The sequence below is a fragment of the Elephas maximus genome, chromosome 16, assembly GCF_024166365.1.
Source record: "Elephas maximus indicus isolate mEleMax1 chromosome 16, mEleMax1 primary haplotype, whole genome shotgun sequence".
In the NCBI taxonomy this organism is placed as follows: Eukaryota; Metazoa; Chordata; class Mammalia; order Proboscidea; family Elephantidae; genus Elephas; species Elephas maximus.
In genome coordinates, this window is record NC_064834.1 from 55,120,147 (window position 1) to 55,140,829 (window position 20,683).

Sequence of the window (20,683 nt, forward strand, 5' to 3'; positions counted from 1 at the left end):
GGGTTTGCAGGGCTGCAGCTGCGGTCAGTCCTCGGCGCGCTGCTCATGTGATCCCTGGCCCGGCAGCCTTGCGCTCCGCACCCGCACGCTCCGTGCGCGCCGCGGCCGCCCGCCCGCCGGGTCCCCGCCTGCCCTGCCTCCCGAGCTATTACCCGCCCCGCCCTGCCGGGCCCAGCCGCGGACGCCCCCTTGACCCCGCCCAGCCCCGGCCCGCCCAGAGATGAGGGGCATTTTGGCCCCTCCCGCCTTGCACCACCCGGGCATCAGCCCCCATCCTCAGCGGCTGGGGGAGGGTGAGGCAGGTTCGCAGGCACTTTGTAAATAGGGAAATTGAGGCCCCAGGAGGGTCATCTCTAGAACCTACTCTGTGCCAGCCCCTGCCCCCTCCAGGGTGCCCGCTTCCACCCGCCCCCCCCGTATCCCCCTCCCCAATTCTTTTCACGGCTCACGCCCACTCAGCCTTGAAGTCCTCATCCAAGGGGCACCATCTTGACCTGCCTTCCTAGAAATCCTCCCCTGTCCTCGAAATCCTCCCCTGTTGTAGAAAAGGGATCTCAGTTTTGGCTTCCTCATCATCACAATTTGTGTGACCCTTTGATTGAAGTCAGCACCCACACCCCCATACTGAAGGCTCTCTGTGGCTTGCTCCCTCCCACTAAGTCCCCTGGGCCTGGTGATAAATAGGTGATCAACAAATATTGATTGTAGGTCTTTCTCTTTAAAGATCAAGGTGGGGAAGCTGGGGTTCAGTACCAGGCAGGTGAGGTACCAGAGCCAGCCTTACTGAAGGGTAACCGGGAGACTGGAAGTGGCAGGGAGTGGAGGTGAGCTTCTGAATAAATGAGCATTGGGCTGACAATTATTGGTGGTGACCTTAGGTGCTTAACCCCTCCCTGGCTTCATTTACCTGCCCTGGACCACCAGAGCCTGAGCCTGCCCTGCCCTGCCCTGCCCTCCAGCTAGGAATAACCAACGACCCGGATTGGCCATATTTCTCAAATCCTGCCCCCACTTGCCCTCAAGGCCTTGCTCTTGCCGTTGATCCCTCCCCACCATCCAGCAAGCCTCAGAGAACTGAGAAAGGTGAACCCACTCCCTTAAAATGCTGAGAATTCCTGTAAGTACTCAGGAATTGAGGGGATCAGTCTGGAGCCTGGAAGGAAATGCCTTCCATTTCCCCCAGGTCTAAAGAAACTGCCAAGTGCCCATCTTTGCTCTAAGTGAACTGACCAGTGAGGTCTGCCCATTGGCAAAAGGGAGGTCTCATGGAGGAAGGGACAGTAGGTTCACAAGGAGGAGAGAAGAGTCAACCTCATGGAGACTCCTCGAGATTCAGATTCTGGAGGTCTAGGGGTACCCTGGGCTGTTGGGGTTGTTTGTTAAGCTTCAAGATAATTCAGCTACACAGCCAGAGATGAGGGGCTTGCCCTCTCCTAGGCTCTCACATTTCCCAAAGTTTGGGTTCAGAAGCTACTGAATTGGAATGCTGGGAGTGAGGCCCGGGAAGTAGCGTTTCTGATATACACACCCCCTCTTGTCTGAGAACCCCCTTGGTATTCCAGGTCTCCTTTAATCCTCACACCCACACTTAGAGGAAGGTCATATTACCCCCATGTTACAGATGAGGAAACAGGTTCAACCACAGCTCAAGGTTACCCATCTGGGGGAGGACTGTCAGACTCCAGCAGTTTATAAGCCACACCTAAGGGATAAAAACCACAGGGGGGATGGAGTGGAGGAGAATCTGTTGCCTCCAGAGTTAGGAAGTGAGATAGTCCATCTCTGTGGGTTGGTTTCTCATCCACCCTGCCCGCCCCCACCTACAGTTCAGTGAAGACCTTAGCAAGGGCATGCTTGTCTTCCTGGGGGCAGCAAGGGAGACTGGGGAGAGACTGCATGCCAGAGAGTCTGGTTGTGTCCCCTTGAGGCTCAGCTTGGGGAGAATTCCCAGCCAGGAGTAGGAGGTATTATACCGCCTTGCCCAGAAGACTTCACTTCCAGGGAGGGAATTCCTTTCTCAGGCTTTTTTGCAGAGAGGCCCAGGCTGCAGGGGGCGGAGGCAGGGCAGAGAATGGGTGGGGAATGGATGGCAATGAGGAGGTGCCCTCCCCTGTCCCACCATTTTGCCGCTGGCCCTGCCTGGCAGGAAAAGTCCTCCGGACCCAGGCCAGAACAGCCCACTGACCATCCCCCTGACTGCCAGTAGCCCAGACAGGGGGTGGCTTCCTGGAGTAGGTGAGCCAAGGGCTCTGGCTGGCCCAAGTGGCACAGTGAGGCCACCTTCTCCCCCAGTGTCTGTGCCAGTGGGTGGCAGGCAGGTTCCTGTGTTACAGGGGACAACCTGAGGCATAATTCACATGGGTTGGGGGCCTGCTTTATGCCAGGCCCTGGGTCAGGCCCCATCAGTGATCCTCAGCATGGCCACTCATCAGATTTATCTTTGGAGCTGGTTAAAAATTCAGACTCAGAGCCCCATCCTAACCTACTGCATTGCCAGCATCTCAAACAGGCTCCCCTGGGAAGTCTGAGGCTGGGCCAGGTTAGCTGAGATCCAGTCTCTGCCCTCCCCCCCCACCCCCCAGGCTACAGCCCTGACAGGTGGGTATGGGTGGTACCAAGGGGGGCTCCAGTATCTGGCCTCCATCCTTAATAAACATTTATGCTAAGTAAGAACAATGTGCTTGCTGTGCCAAGGAAGTTTCGAGAAAAATCTCCTGGCCCACCCCTCAACCAGAGTATGAGTTCTTTCTGCCAAAGACTTCTGGATCCCCTTGCAGGTGGCCGTGGTCTCCTCACTTTGCAGGTGAGGTAAGAAAAGCTTAGAGAAACTAGGCAACTTGTTCAGGGCCACACAGAGTGGGTGAGGCCAGGATACAAAAAAAAAAAACCAAACCCAGTGCCATCCAGTCGATTCCGACTCATAGTGACTGTATAGGACAGAGTAGAACTGCCTCATAAAGTTTCCAAGGAGCACCTGGCCGATTTGAACTGCTGACTCTTTGGTTCCCAGCCATAGCGCTTAACCACTACACCACCAGGGTTTCCAAGGCTGGGATAGGGTGCCAAGAACTCAGACCTTGCCTTGAGTTCAAGACAAATGTGTAAACACAACCACCCCCTGGGGCAATAGGCACAGAGGAAGGGGGTGTCTGACATGCACATGGGGTTAACTGAGCAGAGGCACAGGTCCCGGCATGGGGGCGGCCATGCTGTGATTGAATGGTGGGAACGGCAGGTGCAGGAATCTTTCACACAGCCTTTGGCCTCCAGCCCAAGCAGGCACTGCCCTGATAGGGCACCTCTTGAAGGTTTCCGGTTGGGCATATCTTAGCGAAGCCATGTCACATTTTTAGCTGCTGAACACTCTGTGAAGCAGATTAGGTATCCAGTGGCTACGATTCCTCCATCCCTCACGTACTAGGGCATGGGGGTGAAGGGAGGGCTCCCCTAATCTCTGCCCCGGGCACACCCACCTCCTACTGACCTACAACCACTCCTGGCCTGGGCAGGGCAGCAGGGCCCTTGGTTGGGTCCAGTTCCCTAACAACTTAAGACCCCTCCCCGGCCTCCCCTTCCTTGCTCCAATTCTTGCTCTGAGCTGAGCCTGACAGCTCCTGTCTTGCTGGTGACTCCTGGTAGGTCACAGGCTAGCCTGCTTCCGACTTGCTGCTGAATCACTATCTCCTGGGGAGCCACAGGAAGAAGGGGAGGGGAGGGGAGGCCATGGCTAGTGTCTCCCTCTAGCGCTGCCAGAAGCTAATGTAATTGAAAACGCCTCCAAGGTGGCGCCCTGACTGGACTCCCAACAGACCATACAGCTTCTTTGCAAATGGTCCAAGGGTGACCAGGACCACCAGCATGGTGACCAACCATCCCTATTTACCGGGTACGTGAGACTGTCAGGGATGAAACAACGGGGAAGCTCTGGGTAAAGGGGGATGGTCAGTCTCCCTGCAGCCCACAGGTCCAGACTGGCTGGGAAGAGGTGCCAAGTTCCCTCCCCTGGGACTTAGCACCCCACCCCCTTCTCCATCTAAACAGGGACTCCTAAGACATCTCCCCCCTGCCCCATGTGATATAAATAAATAGTTCATCTCTTGGCTCTTCCACAGGATGATGCAGTCTGCTCCGGGTGAGGGCAGGTTTTGGAAGTGAACAGTCTGCCGCTCACTGCTGGGTAGTGATTTTGGGCTAGTTCCCTCACCTCTTGAGCCTCAATTCTCTATCTGTGGAATGAGGATAAGAACAGTACAGACCCTTCAGGGTCTGGGGAGGATGACATATACAGTGTGCATAAAGAGTTTTACATAGTGCCCGGTACAGAAAATGCTATATAAATTTTCTGTTTTTATTATTATTTATACCTGAACCTGTCTGGCCCCACCTGAGTAGCAAAGGCCTAATCTTGGAACCTGCAGAGCAACCTAAAACAAAAGGAAGGGGCTTCTTAAAGGCCTCACCACAATGCTGCCAGCACAGCCCTGAGCGAGAGAGATTTCAGAGTTTGGGCTTTCACAGACACGGTACCCCCCACTGGACTCTGTCTAGCTCTGTCTAGCACCGAGTACCTGGCAAGGGCAAGGTCTGCTCCTACCCGCTGACCATGTGAGCACAGCTCTTCAGAGAACAGTCATATTTTCAGGGCAATGCTGACTGACCCATTGGATTGGCATACTGACTTGGACTCATTTATTGGGATAAGTTCAACCTGCCAAGGAGTGACTAACTCTCATAGCCACATCATAGGGCTCTGCATTTTCGTACTGTTCTGTCTTTCATTTCTCTTGGTGAGATGTCACCAGCCGTGCTAGTGGAGGGGCTGGTACTGGAGACAGCTAAGAGGTAGAGGCTGGTGGGAGGGTTGGGAAGGTATTTAATATCCAATGTGTGCTGGCCACCTGTTTCTGCACATGACTCCCACCCCCACCCTCCTTTGAACACTCCTGGCATTTGACCTGCAGTGCTGTAAAGTGAGGGAACTCTGGTGGCACAGTGGTTAAGTGCCCTGCTGCTAACTGAAAGGTCAGTGGTTTGAACCCACAAGCCGCTCCATGGAAGAAAGATGTGGCAGTTGGCTTCTGTAAAGATTACAGCCTTGGAGACCCTGTGGGGCAGCTCTACTCTGTGTTATAGGATCGCTATGAGTAAGAATCAACTAGACAGCAATGGGTTTTGGCTCTGGGGTGGGAGGAGGGGACACACAAGCAGGAGGTGTCTCTTGCTGGGTCAAAGAGGCAATCAAGGTTCCCAGATGAAAGATGAAGCCAGGAAGAGCTGCTGAGGCGAGGCAGAGAAGTGGAAAGGAAGCCTGCCTTCTGTGGCCCAATGCCGAGCCCTGCCAAGTGGAATGCCGACAACGCTGGAGAGGCTGTGCCTCCCTGCCTGCCACTGCCCCCTCCCATTCTGCTCCGTCAGTGAGTGCCCTGGCAGAGGAGGACACGCACGCGCTGACTCTCAGCCTGATGCTGTCACCCTCCTGTCTGCTGGCTGACATTGGCCGCTCGGCCCGGGAGACTGGTCTGCAGGGCCTGCTGGCACTGGCAACTACTTGAGAAGTGGCTGTGTTGCCAGGTGGCTGACTTGAGGGCGACCTTGAGGGCCAAGTGGTCACTGGGAACCTAGGTGGTACCCAGAATACGAGGGGACAAAGCTGGTATGCGAGCTTGGCCAGGGAGATGACGTGGAATCCTTGGGGTATATAATGATGACTTCGACCACTGTCACCAACCAATAAGCACTCGGTCAGCTCCTGCTGGCAGCTGCCTTAGGAGAGTCTGGGCAGGGCGCAGGAGAAATATATGGTATGCTGCTAGCCGACAAGTTGGGGTGAAGCTGGGAGAATAAAACTACATAGTGTGATGAGACAGCTGTTATCTGACACAATCTACACTGAGAGTCACACAAGGGGGCCACATTCCAAGTGCAGAGAAAAGAGAGATCCTGGGGGCTACAAGGTATCCAAGGTGGCTTCCTGGAGGAGGAAGTCTTGAGCTGAGCCTCAAAGGATGGGATGGGGTTGGATCCATGGAGAGGGTCGAGAGGAAGAAAGTTCAAAAACAGGAGCAAGAATGAGCTGTTATGAAGGGCAGCTCCGAACAAGGAGGAATTGAGCTGGGGAAGGTGGGGGAGCAGATGGAGGCAGGGAAAGGCCAGACTGGGGAGGGCTTTGATGTTTGGCTGTGAAATCCAGAAGATTTCGGAATCAGGGAGTGATGTGGTCAGTGCCCAGCTGGAGGGTGGGCAGCTGAGGGTGGGGAACAGGACAGAGGTTGTGACAAGTCCAGAACTGAATGTCAACAGGCTCGGGTTCTGGGCTCAGCTCTGCCCCTCGGTGTCTGGTGTACCAGGTGAGCCTCTTAAAACTAGTGTTTTTCAAATGACAGGTTGTAAGCCTATAATAGTAAGCTTGAAATCAGATTAATGGGTTCCAAAAAGCATTTTTAAAAGATAGAATGGACTAGAAATGAGCAGTGAGTTACCCATAGAAAGGTTAATTATTCTTTGTGATTATACCTATCTACTTACAGTAAAACCTGTGAAAGCTGGAAATGGTATAAGGCAGAAACATGTCAGAGAAGGAAAACTAAAATATTTTCCACTAAAACGAGCGATACAAAAGTGGTAAGACTGCACTCTCAGAGATAGAAAATTTTCAAGACCTGGAAAAAAACAAGGCAGTCCCGTCAAGTCCTGGCTCTCACAAGTTTCACTCCATCCCTCCATCCCTCCCTCCACCCACCCACCATCCACCCACCCACCATCCATCCATCCATCCATCCATCCATCCACCCACCCACCCACCCACCCACCCACCCACCCATCCATCCATCCATCCATCCATCCATCCATCCATCCATCCATCCATCCATCCATCCACCCACCCACCCATCCGTCTGTATTCGATTAAGAAGTGAAATTTATTTCTTACTGTGGGTTGCAAGCAAAAAGTTTTGAAAACACTGACAAATTCCCTGGGCCTCGGTTTCCTCGTTCCTAAAACGAGGCTTCTCTGGGTGCCCTCCCAGGACTGTTGTGAGAATTTTCTCTGTGAAACCAACACAGCCAGACTGAGCACATTAGGGCACTGGTGTGTTCGTCCAGAAGCTGAGTGAGGAGGTCTAAGTCAAGGGGCCCCAGGTCAGCTGAGGTCTGTAGAAGGTTGGGAAGTTTTCCACCCCACTTAACTCCTGGCTGGGTTTTTGTTTGGGTTTGAGAGCCTTTGCACGGAATGGTCTCGGAGGCAGTGACTCCAGGCAGGACAGACAGAGGCCATGAATGCTCTTCTCTGCCCCCCTTCGCGCCCTGGTCTAAACTGCTGCACTGAGGCCTCTTGTGTCCAACAAGAATCCGTCCTTTCTCTGCAGGAACTGTGTTCCCCAGGGTGCTGAGAATGGGTCCCATTGTGAGCATGTGGACAGCCCAAAGAGGCCAGAATTCCTGCCCCAGGCAAAAAATCAGAATTCCTGGGAAAGGAAGGGGTCCCGGGCCTCTCCAGTCTGGTGTCCCATGGCTGTCACAGGCTGAAGACTATGGCCATCACAGACCCCAGGAACCTCCCCCCTCCCTCTGGGCATTGTGCTTGTCTTCCCAGCACCCCAGAGGGCCTCTGCCACCGCTGCATCCATAGCAAAAGGACAAAACACCATCTGTCTGTCTGTCTCCTCTGACTTGACCCACCATGTGGGCCAAGACCCCAAGCGTGTCCTAGTCTGGGGTCAGGTCCCACCACATCCAGGCCTCAGAGCAGAGAGGTTCAGAGTGTGGGCGATACGAACCCTGGTTCAGCCACTTATCAGTCTGTGATCTAAGCAAACTGACAGTCTCTTACTTAACCTTTCTGTACCTTCAGTTGTAAAAGGGGATCAAAACAGGTCCTACCTTACAGAGTGGTGAGGATTACATGAGATAATGTGCAAAGTGCTTAGTAGTGCTTAGTATGGCATCTGGCATATGGAAAGGACCCCTGGCCCAACAGCCTAGGTTCATGAGATGGAATAGATTCGGAGTGTGGATGATGGCCAAGTTAGGGGAGGTGCTGGTTGGCCAACGCTCATGGATATGGGCACAAGACACTGGCCCTGTTACCCAGGGCGCCAACTCAGAGCCAGTCAGCCATGGAAACAGACCAGCTTGGGTTCCCCCATGTACATCCCAAGGAGTCCCACCCAGACTCCCATAAGCAGTGCTCCTTGAGGGGGAGCCTGGGGAGGCAGAAACACAGTGCTGATTCCTAAGAGGGGGATACAAGGTACAGGATTGCCAGCCCAGCCCAAAAGGCCGTGGAGTGCTGTGAGCACCCTCAGAAGGTGCCCGATCTCCTGTGTCCTACACCCTGCCAGACTGCCCTTGGCCATGGGTGGGAGGCTCCCTGAACTGCAGGAGGGTGCAAGTCAGACCTGAAGAACCATGGAAGGGGCAGTGACAAAATGCAGTCATGGAAGGAGATTCAGGAATTAGAGAAGGAACTGGACTGCAGGTCTAATTGCCTCCATGAACTACTACCTCCTCTGCCATAAGACCAGAAGATATGGATGGAGCCTGGCTGCCATTACTGAACATTATGGTCAGGGACCCAATGGATGAATCTTGATGAAAGGAGAAAAACCGAAGCATGGAACTTCGGATTATCTTATTGGAAACCAGACCTACTGGACACACTAAGCCTGGAGGGACCCCTGAATCTCTTCTTGGAAGCAACTTTTGAACTTTGAGCTGAAACTATCCCATGAAGTCATCTTTAAGCCAAACAACAATTTACCTTAAAAAATAATGTCTGTCTTGAGCTTTATACCCTATTGCAGAATCACCTATATAAGACTGAAATGACAACAGTTAACTCTAAACCACAGGTGAGAACATTAAGGAGCAGATAGTGTAAGTTAATGGTGGTGAAACAATAGGGGCGGAGACAGCGAGAACAGTGACATAACGTGAAGCACGTAACTACTGTCAGTGAATGCTACGTGTAAAAACTGGTGAATGGGTGTATGCTTTGTTGGGTATATTTTCATCAAAAACAAAAAGCTTAAAAAAAAGTGGCCATGGGGTTCAACCACAAACTATGAGAGAAGGGCGAGGAAGGTCTTCCACGTTTGGAGGCCTTCCCTGTATCTCTTCAAGTCCTTGTGTCCGTCTGTCCATCCGCCCATCTGTCCATCCATCCATCCACCCATGTCTTAATCGAGGGGTTGCTGTAGATCCAGCCTTCTGTCCGATGCAGGAGAGTGGCAGAAGACGCACTGCCCCTGCCCTCAAAGAGTACACTGTCTATTTGGAGAGACAGGACACACACCCAGGAAAAGGAAACACGCAAGTCACTTTGTAAGTGCCCCAGAGCCTGTTCACATGGGTACCTTCTGTAGGAATCCCAGGCAGGGGAGGTCAAAGTGGTCTTGGGTGCCTAGAAATGGGGGCACTAGAGGTAACTCTTAGAAGGTGAGGGATATTTAGAAAGATAGAGCAGAGGCAGGAAGGGGATTTGGGGTGGAAGGGATGATGTGAGCAACGGTGCAGAGGCAGGAACATAGTGGGATCGGATGTGCGTCTCTGTGTCTGTGTGTGCGTCTCTCTGTGTGTATTAGAAGCAGAGGGTGAGGAGACTGAGGGAGGCTGTTGGCCTGCGGGGAGCAGGCCCTGCAGCTGGGGTCAGATCACGAGTGAAGGAAGCTGGCTCAGGTTTTAGAAGAGCCTTTTTGGTGGGAGAAACCCAGTGGCGATGTTTATAACCCAACATTTTTTTCTCCTGGAAAGTGGTGACACCAGCTCTATGACTGAGAATCAGGTGGCCATCTGGTTCTTGTTTTCCCTGTTTGGGCCGTAATGGGGACTTGTTTCAAAGGAGACAGAGGACTGTTCTGCCTCCTAGGCTACGCTAGCCCCATCTGCAAAGGGGCGCCCAGTCTGTGTGTGTGTGTGAGAGAGAGAGACAGAGACAGACACCAGGGCCCCACCGCCAGACAGACCTCCCGGGTTGCTCCTTGGCTGCGTGTCCTTCACTCCCCAGCCCTGGCCTAATTTCCAGCTGGGGCTGGAAAGTTGGGAGCTTGGGCCAACGACTCTCTGCTTCCCATGGAGGCCCAGGAGCCTGTCCAAGGCCCAGCTGTGCTTGTCCTGCCCGGGCTTCCACAGAAAAGGATGCTCAGAACAGGGCATGAGCCACTCTCCCTTTATCTACCACTCCTCCTTCGGGAGACTCATCTATCCAACCATCCAGTCATTCATCCTTCATGCCCCTATCCCTCTATACATCCCTGTCTCCAACCTTCCTCAGCTGAGAACCACTGTGGCAGAGTGGTAAAGAGTGTAAGCCTTGGAGTGTAGCTGCCTGGGTTCAAACCCCAGCTCTGCTATTTCAGAGCTCTGGTGGCACACTGGTTAAGAGCTCAGCTGCTAACCTAAAGGTTGGTAATTTGAATCTACCATCCGCTCCTTGGAAACCCGATGGGGCAGTTCTACTCTGTCCTATAGGGTCACTATGAGTTGGAATTGGCTTAAAGGCAACAAGGATCTTTATCTTCATTTCTACTCTGTAAAGTGAAGAGGCTGCTAGGAATTGCTTAATTGAACTGTTGGGGAGAAAACAAGTTAATATGCATGAAGAACCTGGCACAGAAAGTGACTGCCTTTATCGTTCATTCACTCCCTCCCCCAGAGACTGAGGGAGGGGGAGAAGGGGGGATTCTCTCTGGAGAAGCCAAGGCTCCTAGATAAAATAACAGGAGAGCAACCTGGGACAGGTTGGGATGAACAAAGGAGGTCACTGAGAGGGAAACCAGGAAGGTGTGGGGGGCTGTTGGAGAGTAGGAACTGGGGAAGGATGTGGGGAGGCTGGTCTGGCTGGTGCCAATGGGATGGGCCAAGGCTTGGAGTGTCTGTTTAGAGATGAAGAAACCCAGGCTCAGAGAGGTAAAGCCACTTCCCCAAGACCATGCAGCTGATGGATGACAGAGCTGGATCCAAGCCCCATCTGAATGACTCAGTTCTTACTGCTTTCACGTTCCCCAGGAAGCCCTGCCACTGCCAGGCCCTCCCTGATCAGAGGCGACAGCAGTGACAGCCAAGCCTGCATCCCCCTCACTGCTGGGCCAAGCGCCGACTTAATGAAGCTGCTCCACAAAGGGGCAGGCGGCTGCCACACTCCTCGCAGCGGGCACTCAAAATCTGGGACAAAGGGGCCTCTCAGTCAAGGGCCTGTGTGCCCAGGAAACTTGGTGTGGACTTCCAGGCCAGTGTGGGCCCAGGATGGGCTGGTGGCTCCCCAAGGGTCTGGCAAGCGCCTCCCTGAGCATCCACATGAAGGAGAAATCTAATGAAGAGTTGAGAAAGATACCAAGCTGGGGTCAGCCCAGCGTAGGGGTCTTGAGACTTGGGGTCTGGGTTGGGCCCTGCCTGATTGACAGCACGACTTGGGTGATGGCAACCCTTCCTGTGCTTCAGTTTCCTTGACTGAAAAAAATCAGGACATTGGACTGGGCCCACCTGAACTTCTGCAAAGAGACTCCAGCTGTGGGGCCCAGACAGGCCTGTGTCCTGCTTGCAGCAGAGGACAAACCTCGCAGCTCTGGGCAACAGCTTCCTGCCCCAGCTCTCCTCCAACCAGTGCTCCTTAACATTGAAAGCACCCCCCCTTCTCTGAGCCAGCCTGGCTTCAACCACGGTGAAGTCCTACCCAGCAGGATGGCCAGTACAGATCCCACCAGGTGAGGCCTGGACCACCTCCATCCTGGGTGTTGCATTGGCTTCTGAGCTTCTGCCACAGGGAGGGAAGCCCCCTGAGGCCTGGGAGCAAGCATGAGCCCTTGGATCCCAGAGTAGGAAACAGGGTGGGGGAGGGAAGGAGTGGCTAGGCCTGGTGGAGTCACCACTGAGCGCCCTTCCTCCCCAGCCCTTCACTCAGCCCTTGCTGACACCCTGCATCTCTGCTTCACACGTGTCTCTCTGCCCCCCAGCTGGACTGCACCTGTCTTATCCAGGGCCAGTCAGAACAGGGCTGTGTATACTCAGACCTGATGTGTCTGCACACCCGACCCTGCAGGTCTCTCCCCCTTTCCAAAGCCTCTGCAGTCCTGGTCTGAGCATCTCCATCTGACCTCCTGCCTCCATACCACCTTGTGACACTCAGCGACTGTCCCTGGATGCTGGTCTGTCTAGCCCTCCTAGGAAGAGCAACAAGCAGGACTTGGCTGGGCCTTGCCTCCTCCAGGAAGGCCTTCCTGATACCTTGAGCCAGCACTGACGTCAGACTTCCCAGCAGGTCACAGTGTGTGGTGGGCCTGTCTCCAGATTTTTGTTAGAGAGCCTCACTGTTTAGTTACCAAGGGCCTCAGCCCTAGAGTCCCCAGACTGGGGTGGCGGGGGGGAGGTGCCCCCCGGTCATCCCTGTAGCTGCTGTCTCTCCTCTGATTCCCTGCAGTACAACCGGCTGTTCCCTTCCTTTCTCAACAAGTATTTGCTGAGCACCTACCAGGTGCCTGGTGCTGGGGCCACAGTACTGACTTGTAACAGGCTCATTTCCTGTCCCTGGAGAACTGCTGGTGGGGAAGGAGAGGATGTGAAACAAGTAAATAAGCAAAATGGTAAACTGGGAGAAGAGCTGTGAAGAAAATGAGAAGGCTGCCTAGGAAGGAGCCTTTGGCCCGCTCTCCCAGTGTGAGCTCCCCAGGCAATGTGCTGGCTCCTCTGCTCCCCAGCACCCCACGGGGTAACCTTACTGGACATGGACCCCTATGGAACGGCCTGGCACGCCCTAGGGGAGAAGATGCCTGCCTATGAGGCGGCCCCTGGGGGACTGGATGGAGACAGGAATTGAAAGCTAGAAATTCCAAAGTATTCTGAGGAAATTTGTACAGAGAGTAACAGCAGGGAGAAAGGAGGCGGCACAGCAGGAAGGTGGGCTGCAGCAGAGGATGGTTTTGAAACCTACACCTCTGGGTTATGGCCCACCCTCCACCCCCTCATCCTCCCCACCCCCACCCCCACACTATAAAGGGATGTTCTCTGAGGGTGAGAGGGTTCCAGGAGAGCCTGAGGGGCAGAAGAAAGGGGTGGGGCTGGGCAGGGCCTCCCAGGGCCAAGGCCAAAGACAAGGGGAACTTTTCCTAAGCATGGTGGGAAGTCAGTCCAGTGTTTAACTCAGGGGCTTTGTGGAGAGCTCCCCCTGGCTGCTATTTGGAGGTGAACTGGGGGGGGGGGCGGGGGGACCAGAGAATGGGTGCATAAATGTCCCAGGTAGGAGAGCTGTGCTGGATTCTTGCCAACTGGGGCAGGCTCCCTGCAGGATCATGCTCCAGCTGCCTGGGCGTCATTGGCTTGACAACCCATGCTTTTGGCTGCCCTCCTTCCCTGCCTTACTTCATCCCTCCCTGGGGCCTACCAGCATCACCTCCTAGATAGGCTGCATGGGCTCACATCCTTGTCCCCAGATCTGCTTCTGGGGGACATTCTAAACCAAGACGCCCACCTCTCCTGGAATTATTGCCCTGTCTCTGGCACTAAGTGTTACCCACCTGCCCCTTTTGATGCTCCTAGCCCCTCAACCTAGGGCCTCAGGATCCAGCATGGAGCCACATACAGTGGGGGCTTCACCCAGACTTGCTGGGTGCGAGCCAATGATGGACTAGACTACGTCCAACCTCTGTTTGAGGGGGCAAGAAGTGGGTGCCTGCAGTGCAGGTCTCTTCGGGTCACTGACTAAATGAGCCAGGCTCACAGGTGCCTTGTTCCCATGCTGGAGACCCATGGGAGCCGGCTTGGGGTGGGGCCAGTGCACTCTCGACTATTAACCTTTAATTCTCTCTGGCTTGGCAGGCCCTGCCTTCTTAATCAGGAGCCAGCCTCCACCTAATTAAATTAGACCTGACCAAAGCCAGCTCCCGCTTCCCAGCCTCCTCCTTGTCTATTCTTCAGGGCTCCTGGTCCTGTTTCCTGGGGTCCAACTCCACCTCCAGGCGCCCTCCTAGGCACCAGCATTGCAGAGGCTCCAGGCTCTGAAACTGCCCTGAACTAGAGCCAGAATGAGCTCTTTTTAGATTCTGAGTCAAAAAACCTGGTGCCGGCCCAGTTTCTCTGGGTGACCTCAGGCACATCATTTCCCCAAATCCCCGCTGATGGGCTGCAGGCCCCATGGGTAAGTGAGTGTGCTGGGCTCTGTCTCTTACTGGGGAGCAGCCAGAATGGAAAGACAGGCCACTCTGATGGCCCCAGAAACCCCAACCCCATGGAGCTGCAAGCTGAGGGGTGAGTGTCTGTGGGGTTGGTTAGCCAGGCCTCCTACTTCTCTCCTTAAAAAACAAACAACTCGTTGCTGTCAAGTCCCACTCATAGTGACCCTAGAGAGTAGAACTGCCCCATGGGGTTTCCAAGGCTGCAATCTTTATGGGAGCAGAGTGGCTGGTAGGTTCGAACCACCAACCTCTCAGTTAGCAGCCAAGTGTGTAACTCCAAGTGTGTAACCACGACACCACCAGGGCTCCTCACTTCTCTGCTAGTGCATATTATCCCCTTCAACAATCACAACAGTAATAATAATAATAAAAAAAAAAAATAGGTCACATTTATTATGACCACATGCCCTGCTGTGTGGTAAGCACTTTGTGAGCTTTCCTGGGGCTGGGGGGCAGGATGGCATGATGGGTAAGGGTCAGGCTCTCCTGCTAGGCTGCCGGGCCCCGTGCCATTTTTGCTCTCATCAACTTTGCCGATCAGGTGACATTTCTATGCCTCAGTGGCTTTATCTAAAAATTGGGGAAAATAACTGTACCCACCTTGTGGGACGGATGTAAAAATTAAGAGTTAAAGCATGTAAATTGCTTGGAAGAATGCCTTGGTGTTCTCGACCTCATAATAACCCTATGAGTCATCACTATTATTATCCCTATTTTATTCCCTGGGGGGACATAAGGCTCAGAGAGTCATCCAGCTGCACTTATTAAGCACCTACTGTATTCTCCATCAATCATCTGTCAGTTTGTCCTACTGTGGTGGCTCACGTGTTGCCAGGATGCTGGAAGCTATGCCATCAGTATTTCAAATACCAGTAGGGTTACCCTTGGTGGACAGGTTTCAGCAGAGCTTCCAGACTAAGACAGACTAGGAAGAAGGACTTGGCAGTCTACTTCTGAAAAACTGGCGAGTGAAAACCTTATGCTTGGTAGAGAGTCATCCAAAGAGAGGAAGCCCTTCAGTGGGATGAACTGACACAGTGGCTGCAACGATGGACTCAAGCATAGCAATGATTCTGAGGATGGTGCAGGACCAGGCAGTGTTTTTTTCCTGTTGTACACAGCATTGCTGTGAGTCGGAACTGACTTGACCACAGCTAACAACAACAACAAATATGTTCTAGCCACCAGGTAAATACAGCCTCTCAGGGAAGGGAAATGTTAAACAATTGTTTAATTATACCTGTTGAGGTGCCAGAGAGAAAAGTGTATGTGGGGGGTGGCAGGTCCAGGTTGGGTTGTCCCACCTGACACATGGCTGGTGAGGGGCAGAACCAGGATCTGAACCTAGATCCGTGACCCCTCTTAACTGCCCTGCCACCTTCCTGCCTAAGAGCATCCAAGGGGGACACGTGACCCAGAAGAGCAAAGTTGACAAGCAGCTCCTCCTGCACTTTCTGCTAGACTGCTGGGCTGCCAATGTGCCTGAAACTTCCCCTGGTTGGGAGATCTGGGCCTCTTTGTGGCCCAGCCTCTGGGTCTGCTGACAGTGCCCTCTGGCTTCCGGAGATGCAAAGGAGGTGGGGGGGGGGGGGGGAGTAAGGCTGCAGGTGCAGTGGCCATCCTGCCGACCAGGGAGCATAACTGTATGTGTACTTTCTGGGGCGGGCACCCAGCTGGACTGCTAGAATTGATAGGCAGGGAAGGTGGCCACTGGAATGGGAACCTTCGCCCCTCTGCCCACTCCATGGTCAGTCTACCTCAGAGCTGCATCGAGAAGGCCAAGCAGGCCTCACCTCTGGGTTACTGGGCCACCTGCGCGGCGCCAAAGCAGCAGCCAGAGCAGAGCAGTCAGTCCTGGGAGCAAAGATTTCTTCTTCCCAGAGAGGAGCAGAGGGAAGGGATGCCGGTGGGGCTCCCAAACCCTGGATTTGGAAAGAATTAAAATCCTCCTCTGCGATCTTCAGGGGTGATGGAAATGTTCCAAAAAAGGATTATGGTGATGGTTGCACAACTCTGCACAACTCTGTAAATTTACTAATCATCCTTGCATTAATTAAACACTTAAAATGAGTGAATTCTATAGTACGTAACTTAAACCTCAATAAAACTTTTTTTTTTCCTTATCTTTTTAACCTCTCTCTGGCCCTAACCACTGAACCAGGCTTTGGCAGAAACCTCTCCTAGTGGGAGCTTTGGGCTGTGTGTCCTCTGTGTGCCTCTCTGTGTGTGTGTGTGTATGTGGTTTCCACAGGTACCATCTGCAGGCCTCTGGATTCAGCAGGATTCCCTGTGTGATAAATGGTGGGGGGGGGGAGCGTTAAGAGCTCTGCCTAGGGAGGGGTCACAGCTGGACACCCAAGGCCAAGGTCAGGTCTCAGATTCCACCTAGAGTCTTCAGTCTATTGTTTCTGGGAGAGGGGTGAGTCCTTTGGGCACTTCCAGAACCAGCTCACTGCATCCGGTCAGAGAAGCCTGCTCCTCAGAGGTCTGACCCGAGAGCTCGAAGCCCCTCCTGGGAGCTCCCAAGGCTGGAGAGGGGCCTCAGAGGGCTGCCCTAGGAAGGCCTGGGCCAGCCCTGGGGGCCTCCTAAGACTTGTACCTTTGAGGGATGTGGCCCAGTGAGAAGCCTGGATTCCCCTCAAGAGCACCCAAATGTGGAAAGTCCCCTAACTGTGCATTCAGGTCCCTCCCACCCCACCAGGGACCACAGCCACCATGGGGTCCTCATTCAAATATTCTGCCCTTTTGTCAGATGAAGGGTTCTCTCTCCATCACAATCTCGGTGCCCCCACCCCACCCCGTGCAGTCAGCTGCGGTGTAGGGGCAGAGCACTGGACTTGGAGTTGGAAGGGTTTGAATCCAGCCTCTGACACTAAGGGAGACACTCACCCTCTGTGAGCCTATGGTTCCCCATCTTTAGAAAAGAGACATTAACCTCACAGGGTTATACTAATGGTTAAATAAGGGATCAGCTCAGCATCTAGCACAATCCTGGCAGAGCCTGCAGGCTCACCCAAGGATGCCGGCATCGTAGTACACAATATCGGCCACTAGGTGGCGTCATGTACACACAGATCCCATGAATTAAGGCCCTCGATGGGACCCTATAAAGATCAGTGGTGTCCCAGTCCCGTCCCCCGCCTGGAGTCCCTGGGTGGTGCAAATGGTTAATGAGTTCAGCTGTTAAACGAAAGGCTGGCGGTTAGAGTCCACCCAGAAGTGCCTTGGAAGAAAAACCTGGCAACTACTTTGGGAAATTCAGCCATTGAAAGCCCTACAGAGCACAGCTATATTGACACACATGGGGTTGCCATGAGTTGGAATTGACTCAAACATTCTTGTTGTTGTTGTAAACTCCCCCAATCAGTCTGAACAACCAATTTATATGGCCTGTGAAGGGGAAGGGGCCACATGATCTCACATATGAATCTCACGTTGAAGCGTAGTTGGATCTGCAGCTGCTACAAACCTCATTTTACAGGTGAGGAAACTTAGGCTTTCGGAATTTAAATGATTCCCAGCCCCCCGTGGCTGATGTTGGAAACCCTGGTGGCATAGTGGTTAAGTGCTACGGCTGCTAACCAAAAGGTCAGCAGTTCAAATCCACCAGGCACTCCTTGGAAACTCTATGGGGTAGTTCTACTCTGTCCTATAGGGTTGCTATGAGTTGGAATCGACTCGATGGCAGTGGGTTTGGTTCTTTTTTAGTTTGTTTGTTTGTGGCTAATGTGCAGAGGAGCCAGGGCTCCAGCCCCTTCCTTTTATGCTCCGCTGCCTCTCACAGGAGCTTGCTGGGTCCTGCTCTTGCTAAGGGAGTCCTTCTCTCTTAGTCCACAGGCTCACGGTGGGCAGGGACTGAGCCATGTTCCTTCCGCCTTGATGCATACAGAGGTAGCCCTGGTCTAGCAGGTGGCAGGCCTGGTCTGAGGTTCAGCTCAACTGACGAAGCTCTGTGGATGTGGTAACTAACCAGGGCACTGGCCACAATGGCAGGAGCTAAGGCTCACTTTGAACCTGACAAAACAGCAAGGCAGGTTCAAAGGACTGTGAGGGGCTCACCCTGCCAGCTGGAGCCTCCAAAGGGCACCATGGGCCTTGGGAGCAAGAGAGGGGGCATGTGGGGGCTGTGGGAACCTGCCCACAAGGGCCATCCTCCTGGGCAGAGGTTCAGGGAAACCCAGAAAGTACAAGCCCGAGAGAATAATGGGGGCCCAGCCCACCCTGTGAGCCAGGACAGTGGCTTTTGAACCTCCTTCCCTCCACCTGCCAGCCAGGCCTCAGGAGTCCTTGCTCCTCAGAGCTGATGGTCCGTTCAAGTGGGTTGGGTACAGCTTCCTGTGGGCACCTTCCTGCCACCTGCCCAACCAAGTGGAAGGAAGCTGTGGCAGGGGTGAGCAGGGTTTACTTATATGAATTCCTGTGCTCTCCACCCTCAGTGGCCCCATAGCCCCTAAGTCCAGGCGGCTCTCTCATCCATCAGCATAAAGTGGCTATTTGTGCACATGGTGGCAAAAGGGGCTGGAAGGACAGCATGACCCACCTACCTGGCCAGATGGGTGGTGGTAGGGCCTGACAGGGCGTGGAGAGCCATCCCACTGGCAAGAGTCTGACCAGGACCCTGCCAAGAGTGGGGGGGGGGGGTGCGCCAAGTGTTCAGGGGTGGGTCTCCACCCCAATTCCCAAACCACCTGTCCCTTGGAGAGGGTCAGGGATGCCTTGGGGTTCCCAATAGCATCAGTGGGGTGCCTGGTGGTGCAGGGGTGGAAGAGGCAGCACAGTCAGTGCCAATTCTGGTGAGGACTCCCAGAGCTGGGAGGGGTTCAGTGAGACCCTCAGCCTGGCTCCTGCTTTCCGCTATGCCTGATTCCATTCACCCAGTATTTTTCTGAACAGCTATTCTGCACCTGGGGCCCCTGAATGATGCAAAGGTAACCTGCTCGCCTGCTAACCAAAAGGTTGGAGGTTTGAGTTCACCCAGAGGTGCCTCAGAAGAAAGGCCTGGCAATCAATCTACTTCCAAAAAATCAGCCATTGAAAACCCTATGGAGCACGGTTCTGCTCTGCCGCACATGGGGTTACTATGAGTCAGAATCAACTTGATGACAACCGTGTTTTGTTTTTTTTTTCCCTCTGTGCCCAAGCCTGGGCTGGTGCAGGAAAGGAGAAGAACAGAAAGTTCCCATTTACTGAGCATCTGTGATGAATCAGGCTTTCTTTGTTGTTGTGTGCCATTGGCTGGATTCCAACTCACAGCAACCCTACAGGACGGAGTAGAACGGCCCCCAAGGGCTTCCTAGGCTGTCGCCTTTACAGGAGCAGATCGCCAGGTCTTTTCCCCCGAGGAGTGGCTACTGGGTTCGAACTGCCAACCTTTCAGTTAGAGCCGAGCACTTAACCACTGTGCCACCAGCACTTCTTCAGGCACTCTAGGAGGTATTTGACAACTGCCTTGCCAAGTGGGCACTGTGAGCCCTTTAAAGATGGGACATCTCTAGCTTAATCTTCGCCAGCGCCCCAGGAGGCAGGTGTGGCTTATAGAGAAGGGAAGGCTAGGTCACCAACCCACCCAAGTAGGGGAGCCTGCATTCTCACCTGAGACAATGGCAGCCAGACATGGCAAAGCAGCTGACCTGCCTTCCAGAGCAGGCCAGACCTGGAATTTGGGACTGAGGCTATCAGGGCTCCTGGAGGAGGCTCCCCAGATTCTCAGTCCTGTCCTGGGCTGCACTACCACACACTGAAGACAGTCCAGGTGACACAGTCTCCATCTTTTTGCTGGGTCCTGAAGCAGGGCTGGAAAAGTCTCCCTATCCCGATTCTCCTTTACCCAGGGATGGGCATTGGTGACTGCCATCCCGCCTCCTTGGCCTCCCCCAGTGTTATCACCTGCCCTTGACTAAACAACCAACTGCAAAGCATGGGTGGGGGTGGGTGGGATATACTGCAGAGGGGTCAGTCTCCTTGGGTTTAACTTCATGTCCACCCTTAGCCCCAAAGCAGCTGCGGCCCTGGGCCTGGGCCTCCTTCCTGGAAGCCTCTCAACATCCTTCAAGCTAGCCCCTGTGTCACACTGACCATCCTCCCCAAACCCAGTGCTCTGCCAGGGACAGGCCCTTCTTCCTGCCCCAGTGTCCCATGGGTGCACAGACAGTGCAGATGGCAGGGATGCGGGGGTACAATCTATTTCTTTGGGAGTGCTAAAGCGGGGGGTGGGGGGGTGGGGGGGGGCGAGTGCTTTCCACCAACGCATCCCAGACCAGATGGAAGCCAGCTCTGTGTGCAGGCTGGGGCAGGGATGGTCCTTATCTGGCCCCAGGCCCCTGAACATTGAGGCATTGTTCTAGGCCCCAACACAGGGTAGCTCTGTAGGCCCTGGGGCTGAAGAACAAAAACCTGTTTAGCAGGGCTCCCTCCTCCTATGCAACTGCCAGAATTTAACCAGGATCTTGGCTGGCTTCAGCAGGAAGCCATGAGCTGGGGGACAGGTCCCAGCCTGGCACCAGGAGGGGGCGGGTGGCAAG

General features: G+C 54.0%; 1 protein-coding gene across 4 annotated transcripts in view; it reads right to left on the reverse strand.

Annotated features, from left to right (window-relative positions):
* SH3PXD2A (SH3 and PX domains 2A) overlaps positions 1-20,683 on the reverse strand; it is a 246,197-nt gene that overhangs the window by 88,663 nt on the left and 136,851 nt on the right. The gene's annotated exons all lie outside the window — the stretch shown is intronic.